This window comes from Lytechinus variegatus, chromosome 13 (genome assembly GCF_018143015.1).
Source record: "Lytechinus variegatus isolate NC3 chromosome 13, Lvar_3.0, whole genome shotgun sequence".
Taxonomy (NCBI): Eukaryota; Metazoa; Echinodermata; class Echinoidea; order Temnopleuroida; family Toxopneustidae; genus Lytechinus; species Lytechinus variegatus.
In genome coordinates, this window is record NC_054752.1 from 25,710,557 (window position 1) to 25,722,671 (window position 12,115).

The 12,115-nt window shown below is 37.6% G+C and overlaps 1 protein-coding gene across 6 annotated transcripts in view; it reads right to left on the reverse strand.

Moving 5' to 3' along the window:
- The window catches only part of LOC121426244 (natural resistance-associated macrophage protein 2-like), a 44,422-nt gene extending 40,561 nt beyond the window's left edge, over positions 1–3,861 (reverse strand). For 3 of the 6 annotated variants that reach the window (XM_041622468.1, XM_041622464.1, XM_041622469.1), the window contains exon 1: positions 3,820–3,861. The gene's annotated coding sequence lies outside the window, so the exon portion shown is untranslated. The remainder of the gene's footprint in view (positions 1–3,819) is intronic. The other 3 variants (XM_041622467.1, XM_041622465.1, XM_041622466.1) reach the window with 3 other exon arrangements.
- Between the last annotated feature and the right edge of the window lie 8,254 nt (positions 3,862–12,115).

Consider the following 12,115-nt stretch of genomic DNA (forward strand, 5'->3'; position numbering starts at 1 on the left):
TGCTAGTTACCGCCTACATGATATAACACGCACTGTAAGTTCGTAAGGACCATGTAAACTCTACCAGTGCAAAATAAGTATTCTTAGTCTGTAAGTTGTAACAACACAGAAGTTGTATGATGTTAGAGATAAGCATTATCAAGCAGTACACAATATATACGATTACAACTGTACAAAATTGCAAGGTCTATTTAAGCATGAAGCAGTACAGAATAAATACTGTAAGTTTGTATCAGTAAGAAGTAACGTCCAGGCTGGAAAGGTGTATTGCCTACCTCCAGGTCTAAACGACCCAACTCCATCATTAAACTAATAGTTTCTGATTGGGAATGGATCTTTCATCCATTTAGATGCTCAATTATATGCACTACCTGTAACAGTACAAAGCCAAAGTGAGTACTGAAAGTCTATACATAAGTTATCAAGTATTATTGGGGTGACTTTGTAACAGTACAACCATGTGAATATGTAACTCATGTTGTATCTTTCTTCACAATGCGCAAAAAGTAGACATTTCAGAATAATGTTGATTATGAAAAATCAACCACAAGTGGTTGTTTTTTACCAGCTGATTGAGGAAACTTTGAGCTTCAAAACTTGCTCCTGAGGAAGAAAAAATAATTTGACGCCCTGGTAGTATGTACATGTACAGTAACAGTACATTGTATAATGTATTGCCCCCTATGGATAATTAATTTTTTTTTACTTAATAAGATATATTTCAAAAATATCCATATAACCCAAAGTAGAGGAATAAAAGCAATATAGCTCTGTAAAGCTGCTTGCTGTTGTTGACCTCGTACCATCTAATATCCATGAACTCCAGGGCGATGAAACCTACATTTGGCTGAAAAAAGGCTATGAAAATTGGAAAATTTAGGTATAATTACCTTTTAACTCTACATATAATGGTTTAAAAGTGCTAATTATAGGAAAAACAAATTGCCTGCCCCCTAAAACATATGAATAGACACCAAAACCAGAGAAAAAGACCACCAAGTAAATAAGTTGTGGCCAAAACTGTGATTTTGGGGGGTTTGGGCGGCCATTTTGGATTTTGGCCCCGGCACACCCGACAGAAAATATTGTCATTTCATGTTGAGATAAGGTAAAAGGAACACAAAAAACTGTTCCCACAGTAAAACCAAAAATCACCCAATTATAGCCCACTCCTATTGATATTCCCATTTGAAATTTGACTAAAATGGCAAAGAAAATCACCTTTTTTTTCAAAAGCAGTTAAGTCCATTTCAGTTTGATTGGAAAAGGGGTTAGGTCAACACAGATTTTTTTTGGAAAAGAATATTTTACAAAATATGAAGACAAGTAGATTTCTTGAACCCAATTTTATTTACCCTATAACCAGGGGCCCGTTGCATAAAACTTTTTACCTGAGAAAACTCAGGTTGTTTTTACCGGAGTTTTTGTCCTGTGTTAAAGTCAATGGCAGAAATCAGACTAACCTTAGTTTTCAGTTTTTACCAGAGTTTTCTCAGGTAAAAAGTTTTATGCAACAGGCCCCAGGTGTACTGGAAAAATGCAGTGGGGTTTCCAGGTTTATCTCTTAACCAAATTCTTTGTATCTTCCTCCTAATTTTTGCTATGTTCTCAGGGTACATGTAGGGTAGCATGAAAATTTAGTTTTGCATCAGAATATTGCAATATGGGAGAATCTAAAAAAATTATTTTCTTGGAGTGGACCTAACCCCTTTTGCAACCAAACTCTTCTCAAGAGCTCATTAATCCCATCATAGAAGTTTTGCATGCGTTGCAAGTTGCTGGCGTTCTGCCTCCCATTTTCCTGTGCTGTGCACAATGCACTCACACGTATTGCGAGGTTCGTACTAACGCAATGTGCATGACGCAATGCACCCAGGGCCATGCCATGGCCTGGGGCAGTATTCTGAAGTCATTTTATCTTTAAAATACTTTATTTTATCTCTTAAAATGAAGTTCTGAGATGATATTTTGTCTCTCAGATAAAATTAAAATTTTATCTTGCGTATCTATGATGATACACAACAGAGCAATGGCTGCGTAGACATACCCATCGCGTATCTGGCCATTGCAAAAAATAAAATAAACTTAAAAGAGGGTAGGGGCTATTTTATCTCCGTGACATTGATTTTGTCAATATTTCTAGATGAATTAACTCCAAATGTTAGGATGAAAATTAAGAAAATTGATATATTCATTGAGAACATTACCTTAAAGGTCAAGTCCACCTCAGAAAAATGTTGATTTAAATCAATAGAGAAAAATCTTAACAGGCACAATGCTGAAAATTTCATCAAAATCAGATGTAAAATAAGAAAGTTATGACATTTCAAAGTTTCGCTTATTTTAACAAAATAGTTATATGAACGAGCCAGTTATATCCAAATGAGAGAGTCGATGATGTCACTCACTATTTCTTTTGATTTTTATTATTTGAATTATGCAAAATTTCAATTTTTATGAATTTGACGATTAGGACCTCCTTGCCTGAAGCACAAAATGTTAAAATAATGGAATTCCACGTCTTCAGGGAGGAATGAAACTTCATTTCACATGACAATGACAAAAATATAAAAAAAGGAATAGTGAGTGATGTCATCAGTTCCTCATTTGCATATCAACCGAGATGTGCATACAACTGTTTTGTGAAATGAAGCGAAATGCCCTAACTTTCTTATTTTACATCAGATTCTGATGAAATTTTTAGTGTTGAATTTTTCTCGTTTTATTCAAATCAAGTTTTTGTTGGAATGGACTTGTCCTTCAAAGTAATTCCTTTGCAATCAGGAAGCATTTTATAAGACTTTTCTTGACTAATGTTGTCTTTGAAATGATGCTTAAAAAGATGCGATATATAGACTTTAAAAAAATGAGTATTGTCATTTTTGTTAAAAAGAAATCTCTCTAAAGACGCAAACGCGTATAGTGCAAGCATATTTGAAGTTAATACATGTATATTGGCGCAATCTCACTCCTTTGCCACACCTCCTAGCGGAATTGATTTCCATTGGTTGAGTGATATGAGAGAGCTATGAAAGCGCATTTCTAATTGGATATTGATTTTAAAAAAAGGTGTGTCTTATGATGGGGGACCTAAAGCTACGCACTTTGCCATTTGCCATTAAAAACTGCATGCGCGATGAGTGGTGTGTAGCTTTAGGATCTGTGCAGCTTTAGGACCCCCTACCATTACAATACTATAGTCAATAGACGCTAGGCCTACACAGAGATAAAAATTAAAATGAAGCTAAAATTGTTCTCAGACATGTCAGAATACCAATTCGGAGAGAGTTTAAGGGTATTTTATCTCACTGATTTTAACGGAAATAAACTATTTTATTTTATCTAAGATAAAATGGATCTTAGAATACCAGTATACCTAGTTGTTGTGTGTCCGGACAATCATGACAATCAATTTTTAGAAAGTCATTTGAAAAAATTACAAGCAAAGTTTCAGCAATTTTTAGTACAAAATGTTAGGAAATATCAAGAACAAAATAGAAGATGATTACAAATATTGAATTCGTATCAATACAAAGAAAAAGAAAGAAGGCTTCAAAAGATGAACTGTACGGCCCGGACACCCGACCCCCCATCCTACCACCCCTGCCCTGGGCCTTTGGCTTTGCCGTCCGGATCCGCCGGGCGCTCATCTGGCCTGGGTGTCGAGACTGTGTCATGTGTGACTGACGAGACGGTAGCCGTGGAATAACCTGCCAAAATTGCAATTTGCAGTTAAAACCGAGTTAAAATATAGAATTGAAGACTGCGGTTCAGGGAAGCGGTTTAGTTTCTTCAAAAAATGATTACGATATACTTTACCTTACCAACAACTCCTTCCTACACTACAGCTACGCCTACGGCTCCGCCTCTGAGTCGAATCTGATGACAGGTCCAGAATTGAGACTAAAAAGTACAATCAAAGATTACGCAATATGTAACGTAATTGACGATCGAGAGAGGGCTCACTTCGACTAAGGGGGCGCGGTCACTTAAGCTCCTCACCGACTTTGAAAGACCCATACAAGGAATTCACAATTTATTTCTTCCTTTTTAAGGGGCCACGGAGGCGGTGGGAGGGGGCTGGGGGCTTCAGCCCTCCACTATTTTTATGGTCACCTCCCCACTTTTGGCTCAGCCCCCCCACTTTAAAAATCGGTCCGCGGTCCTTGTTTTTAACAATGAAAGCCAATCAAAATCAAGGAAAGATGTCAGATCTGACAACTTGTCGGACAAAAATGTTGATGAAACGCCCCCCTGAAACCTATCACTATATTGGATTTTTTTATTAAAGCACAAGTCCACCCTAACAAAAAGTTTATTTGAATGAAATTAAAAAATATCCAACAAGCATAACACTGAAAATTTCATAAAAATTGGATGTAACATAAGAAAGTTATGAGATTTTAAAGTTTCGTTTAATTTCACAAAACAGTTATATGCACAATCCTGTTCGGTGTACAAATGAAGATCTGATGACATCACTCACTCACTATTTCTTTTGTATTTTATTCCATGAAATATGAAATATTCTTATTTACTCCTCAATGTCCTGTGAAACAAAGTTTTTTTATTTCTCCCTGAACTTGTTGAATTACCTTTGCTTAACATTTTATGGGTCATTCAAGTTGGTCCTCATTGTCAAATCTGCAAAAAAAATAATGTATAATTCGAACAATAAAGAAACAAAAGAAATCGTGAGTGAGGGACATCATCAATTGTGCATATACAAGTAACTATTTTGTGAAAAATAAGTGAAACTGCAAAATGTCATAACTTTCTTATTTTACATCTGATTTTGATTAAATTTTCAGCATTATGCTAATTGTCTGATATTTCTGGGGGTTGCGTTTCAATATGCACACAGTCATGCAGATCGTATAATATTAAGCTTAAAAAAAGAGCTGCTATAGATTAACCCTGAAATGTAATTTTTATACCCCCTCCAAAGAAATGTTTCGTGAACTCCAATGGCTCCCGTTCAATGACCGAGTTACCTATTTTAAGTGTATTTTTATGTAGGGCCTATAGATGTATCAACGGCCTGTCATCGGAATATTATCGTAATGTGTTTACTTTTTCAAGTGAATCTCTTTGTTTTAATACTAGATATGCAGCAAAAGATAATTTGATCACCCCAAAAACTCATACCGAAATTTTTAAACACTCTTTATTTTACTCAGCGATTTTACTTTGGAACAACTTGCCATTTAATTTGAAACAGTCAAAATCTTTATCAATCTTTAAACAGAAACTTAAAGTGCATATTTTTAAACTCTAAGTTTTATTATTGCCTCTTAAATTTGAAATCAACTTTTTATGTCTACTACTTTTATTTATATGTACTGCTTCGTGTGTAATTTCGTTAATTAGTATCATGCTTTTAACGATGTCGTATGTTTGCTACTATGTTTTCTGTTATGATATGAGTCATGTTATTTAGAATATTTATGTGTATATTTTACATGTTATTTGAATGTTTTTATACTTGTTTTTATCATGTAATACAGGGCCCCACGGGAGACCAGTTTATTGCTGAGTGGGCTACCCTGGTTAAATATATTGAAATAAATAAATAAATAAATTCTGTATTGATTAGAATCAACATTTTTCTGAGGTGGACTTGACCTTTAAAGAGGGCAAAGATTTTTCTTGCTCGCTCGGAGCCTTTTAGACTATTTTGCGCCTATAATGTCTGATCTCCTAATTTGTTTTTTTTTCGTATACTTTGCCACTTTTTCTTTGAAACAGATGAAAAGCTTTCTCATTCACACCCAGCCACATTCGTTTTCTCTTACCCTAGCTTTCTCCGTTTAGCCTTGGCGTGCCTCTGCATTTTATTTTACAATTTTATTTTCATTCTCCGATGCATGTTTGTTTGTTATAGGGAAAACAAATCAACTTCATCGCTCTCACAATTACCATATAGGGTTATTTTTACTTAAATTCAATTAATATGAACCACGTACAGTTGTTATTATTTATACCCCCCCCCCTTCCACTGATACATTTGTTGACTCGAAGCACTCTATTTTATTAGTATTTTTTAACAAGTGCACATCTAGTACAGCATTTCAATTTATTTGTAAGCAGGTCTGGATAAGAGAGCATTGTAGATTAATGACTTGCTCATGAGCATACGTGCCGCGGCCGGGGATCGAACCCCGGACTTTCCCGATGAACGGTTTTCAAAGTGGGGGCGGGGGGGGCTGAGCCAAAAGTGGGGGCTGACCATGAACAAAAATCACAATCATATGCCTTGGTCATTTTTACATTTTTTACACGGTTTTGGAAAAAAAGTGGGTGTCTGAAGCCCAAATTAAAATTTGTAATGCAAAAATGCCGTTAAAACCGAAGTATGCCCCCCTCAGTGAAGACCTTTCTTTTTTTGCTTGTTAAATATGTCCTCGGGGAATATGTGCCACCCTTACGAAAATCCTGGATCCGCCCCTGATTTAAGGTCCCAACCTGTATGGTCGATCTTGTTCCATTGAGAAAGGGTGTAATACTACTTCGTCTATAATTAACAGGGCTAAACTTTAATGGCGGTCATATCGCCGCCCCTGCTGTTGACACAAATAGCTTGTTTTCAACTGCATGATAATCCTTGTCAATTAGTTTGTAAATTGTACAAAATTTCTTGGTATTTACACCGATCATGATTTATCTAACTTGTCAGAAAGAACCTGTCACAGAACATTGGTGTCATCAGTAAGATACACAAGTATATTATATAGTCTTGCCATTTAAAAAAAATCTTGTAACATTGCCAATAGAGTAATACACATTATCCTTCTTAAAAAGTACTCTATTTATTGCAGAAGAGATTTGTAAGAACTGCATCCTTATCTACGTCTTGATCATACAAATCTTTTAATTGTTTGAGGATTTATTTATACTGAACATTTATAAATTCAATAATTACCGCAACGCGATATTTCTTTTTAAATATATTACGAATACTACCTCATAGCTTATGTAACATGCTATATTACAGTGAAAATGAAGTGCCACGAAACAATATGAAATGCATTATTTTATTTTTGGATCGGAATACAAAAGTAAAAGCGTATTTTGAAAGAGGAAAAACGTATTTTGAATAAGGGAAAGTGTATGAAAGAAAAAGTGTATTTTGAATAAGGAAAAATGTTTTTTCTATCATTGTACATTCCCAACCTGTACGTGTAACTTGTGCTAAATTAATATAAAATGCATTTGTTGTTAAAACAATTTTGATGTATATATAATGAGAGAGGGTCTAAACATAAGTCTGCATTATCCATCGCCATTACACAAAAGAAGAAACTCCCGGACGACCTCAGGTAGGGGTGAAGGCAGTTTATTGCCATGACCGAGTCGGCCATGAAGTATGGAACGCCATACGACTTACACATAACATATAGTGGCGTGACCACTTTTTCTCATTCCCGTGATTATTTGAGAGGACATGTTTTATATAAGCAAATCCAGAAATTTATACAACCCAAGAATTGACAGCCAAAACTTAAAACTTAATACAACTCTACACATGAATTACACTATATACATTTACTCCTTAACTGAAACAAACTGATCAACCATTTCAATCTTTCTTTACCTTCTGCAATTACTAACTGTACAGACTACCATCTTTAAAAAGTAAACTAAGACAACTGGTAATTAAATAGCTTCTTGACATAAATATATGTCTTTCAAATAACAACCCAAGATGCACATAGATAGGCAATATTTGGTAACACAACTAAACTCTATATCTGGCTTAAACTTTATAGTTCACGGCCAAACTATGCCTAACCTATTACATAAACCAATCCGCCAAGTTGGTATAAAATCAAAGTCAATTATTAATGCCCCAAAATGGTACAAAAACAATATCAAAAGGCATATTATTAGTTAAACAAAATGCATACAGGCCTTGACGTCAAACAAAAAATAAATAAATGTACATGTATAAGCTACTAAACAATCAAAATACACAAGCCACCTTTCTCTCCGTCTTCCTCAAAAGAAGAAATCCGTACACTCTATACAAGTATGTAATACATTCACAACTAAAAGAAAAAGCCCGCAGCAAGACCTACACACATATGATAATCAAGTTCCATATGATCCAATATCTATTTACTTAAAACAATAAAAAGAAAAAATCTGAAACAAACATAAGCATGTCAGAAAGGGGACACAAAGTAAAACAGGAAATAGACATAATCACATAATTAACCAAAATGAAAATAACTAAGCTTAATTGCATTGAATTACCGAAGAAAGAAATCACTATTACGATCCTAAATGTGCTTAAACAAATTAATCACTACACCCTGCACAGAGGGCACCACGCTATAAAACATGTAAAAGACTGTATCTGAAAAGAACAAAATGGAAATAACAGGTACCGTCAACACCAACAACATAACATCACGAAAGTCATGTCATAAATGCAAGGGCGTCACATAGGCAGTGACATAAGGGCAAATAAAAATTAGGTAGCAACCATATCAATATTTTCAGTTAAAAAAAAATGACAAAAAAGACAATGTTATCGCAGTTATCATAAGGACAAGCAATAAAAAATCAACAGACAAGTACATCCATTAAGCAAGACATCAGAACGTCTGCACAATCGTTCATTCCTACCAATTATTAACAAACGCAACAACCTCGCAACCAAGGTAATGCAAATCCACATGAATCAACACAAAATGTAACAAACAACCATCATCAAAGGTCACGAATAATAAATGGTTAACAATCAGATATAAACCAAAAATCTGAAAATAAAAGAAATATCTAGCGAGACATTGTATAATAAATTGTAAAAGCAAAATAGCCGGGAAACGAAAGTTCAAGGTTAAAACTTGTGGAAAACAAGGTTCTAATCATCAAAGTCCAGATGAAAAACAGTATCAGCGCTTTAGGCTGACCTGGATAGGCATCAATCAAGTGGGGTCAAAGTCTGGTACCAAAGTCCAGTAGAATGTGTGGGAGGGGCTCTTCAACGAGGTGAGGCCAACGATAATCATGGAATATTCCTGACTGTCTACCGGGTACAAAACGTTCTCGACCTTGGGACAGGCAGCCAGAGTTTCCTCGGACAAAGGATCCAATCCGTCTTCCAGTGAGGGCGGTCGGGGACCACGGTTCCAAGGGGTAAGACTCCAGGTAAGGTAGGCGTCACAGCAGGTAGGACCAGGAGAGGAAGATGGGCTAGGGTCCAGCACAGAATGACCAGTGAAAGAGGCCTGTCGATGACAATCATAGGATCTGTCATCAAGAGTGACCATGTGGCTAGTCACTGGAGAAACCAACGAAGAAGCGCCTGTCACAGGGTCGGACCTGCCATTGTCTCCAACTGAAGGCCAGCCAGTAAGGTGAAGATCCGCATCGTCCAGACGTGGGCCAAATGGATCACGATAGTTACCATGCATGATGTCTGTAGTTGAAGCAGGAACATTGGCATCAGGAGGATATGTAGGCTTAAACGTGGCGTTGTTGTCATGGTAACGAATATCGGGAACTGAGCACACGGGCTCAACGACAGGAGAGGCGTGCGAGTTGCGATCTATGAACATTGACACGGACCTAGTAGTGACGGAGGCATGTCGGCTACGCATCTCTGGAGATGTCCCGTACGAACAGTCAATGCTGTAGTACTCTTTGTAAGTACTCAAAGCGGCTACAGAGTTGTGAGAGAGTTTACATCTGCTCGAGCTGCCATGATACGATTCAACGACCGGTTTGTTGACTGCGAAGAGACCTGTTGTTCGTGTACGATCAACAACATGGTTACGACGGTACGACTCGAATGCTCGTTTGCGAAGAGCATAGTAGCTGCGATATGTGGCACTGCGAGACGAATCGGAACCCGGAGCGTGTTTGGTACGACTATCGCGATTCGAATCAGCTATGGTCCAATCGATATTGTATGTAGTATCTGAACGCTTAGGCGTGCAACGATCTGTTCTACGATTCACTTGTGAGTCACCGTCAGGGAAAGACAGAACATCAGAGTGCGCAACACCATCGTCATATGACGAACTAACAGGCCCAGAGCTATGCTCAGTAATAAAGACCGGAGGACCTGGAACATTTACATGTTCCTCTTGGGACCTGCAAGCAAACCGACAATACACAGCCAAGAAACCAAACGCAACAGGATTGTTGTAAACATCGACAACTGTATCAGGTAGTTCATAGGCATGGGGTGTACTTGCAACACAATTTGGTTTGCAGTAGACCTCATGATACGTGTCTGAGAGATCGTGTTCAGTGTTACATGTAGGTATGATGTCATTTATGGTTATACCTTGTAAGATTTTGACATTGTTGTAGGCATGTATAGACATGTTATTGAGATCAACTGATGAATCAACCTCACTTTCATCTACATTCATGGTTTCATGAGAGATGTTGTCACTTATCATTTCACCAGCACTCTCAAGTAAGATGTTATGACATATCACGTCACTTTCACTCTTGTCACATTCACTCTCATGTAAGATGTGATCATCACTCATGTCATCTTCATTCTCATGTAAGATGTTATCACCAATCATCTTATCTTCATTCTCATGTAAGATGTTATCATCACTCACCATGTTACCTTCATTCTCATGTAAGATGTTATCACCAATCATCGTGTTATCTTCATTCTCATGTAAGATATTGTCATCAATCACTGTGACACCTTCACTCTCATGTAAGATTTTATCATCACTCGTGTCGCTTTCATTCTCGTGTAAGATATCACTCACCATGTCACCTTCAGACTCATGTAAATAGTTATCAGTATCACTTATCATGTCACCATCATTCTCATGTAGGATGTTATCACCAATCATCATGTCACCTTCACACTCATGACAGGTGTTTCCTTCACTCTCATATCCAGACTCATGGTAACCATGGTTACTGATACTGAGGGGTGCACCACACTCATGTTCACTCACAGTCATGTCACAATGGGAGAACGCTTCGCTCACCAGGCATGCATTGGATGTACATGTATCAACAATTGCACATTCAATCTTGTTCTCAGTCTTGTCATCAAGGCAAACTGTTGGACTATCCGGCTTTCTCTCATGTTTGTGTTGTACGTCTAAGCTACCATTTGTATGTTGTGGTTGTGTGAGATCTGTAGGCTGGTGTTCATTTGAATCGTGGTAAATGAACTCAAGTCCCAAGTCACCGAATGTTATTAAACATTTGGAAGGCCAAACAATCACATCGTTGTGCTCCATAAACGGTGCACCGACGAGGATGTCACCTCGGAGACCAAGACCTACAAATGCATCATCTGCAATCACTAAACCATCAAACCATAGATTATAATCATCGTAAGATAGCACAAAAGAACTACTGCCAATCACACTCGACCTGGGTATGGGGAATCCCCTAACCGAAGGAATGTTTTCATCAGCATCAGACTCAGAAAAATCAAAACTGTCATAGTCAACATCAAATTCAATAATAATACCACAATGGTCAACAACTGATTTGCTCACCACATTAATGGTATAACCACTTCGTACCTCTACTTGTACGAAGCAATCACTCTCCTGCTGCCCCTGCACGACAGCAGGAAAATGGGGGGCTGGAGCGCGCCGCCTCTTCGACGCATCACCAAGAATGGGCCCGGTCATGGCAATGGCGCATCGCTGCGTTGATGCAAATCCATACATCTTCAGAAGTATGTGGGACTACGATTCACCTAAGAAAAAGAGCTAACCTGACGTTATCACGAAAAAGTTACATTCGAGCGCCCGGTCCCACGGATTGGATAAAGTTCCCTCTGTGCTTGGAATAACACTGAGTCGAATGGTCTAGGTTCAGATCCCGACGGTGCCACCACGCCATTACACAAAAGAAGAAACTCCCGGACGACCTCAGGTAGGGGTGAAGGCAGTTTATTGCCATGGCCGAGTCGGCCATGAAGTATGGAACGCCATACGACTTACACATAACATATAGTGGCGCATGGCGCATTAAATTACCATATATATTGGCAGTTAAGTTCACTTATATTTATAATGCGTCATGTTTTCAAAACAGACTTCTCAACTTCAGAACAAAAAATCTTATAAGTTAGCTAATTTGGGGGAACGAATTTTGTTTTTCAGTC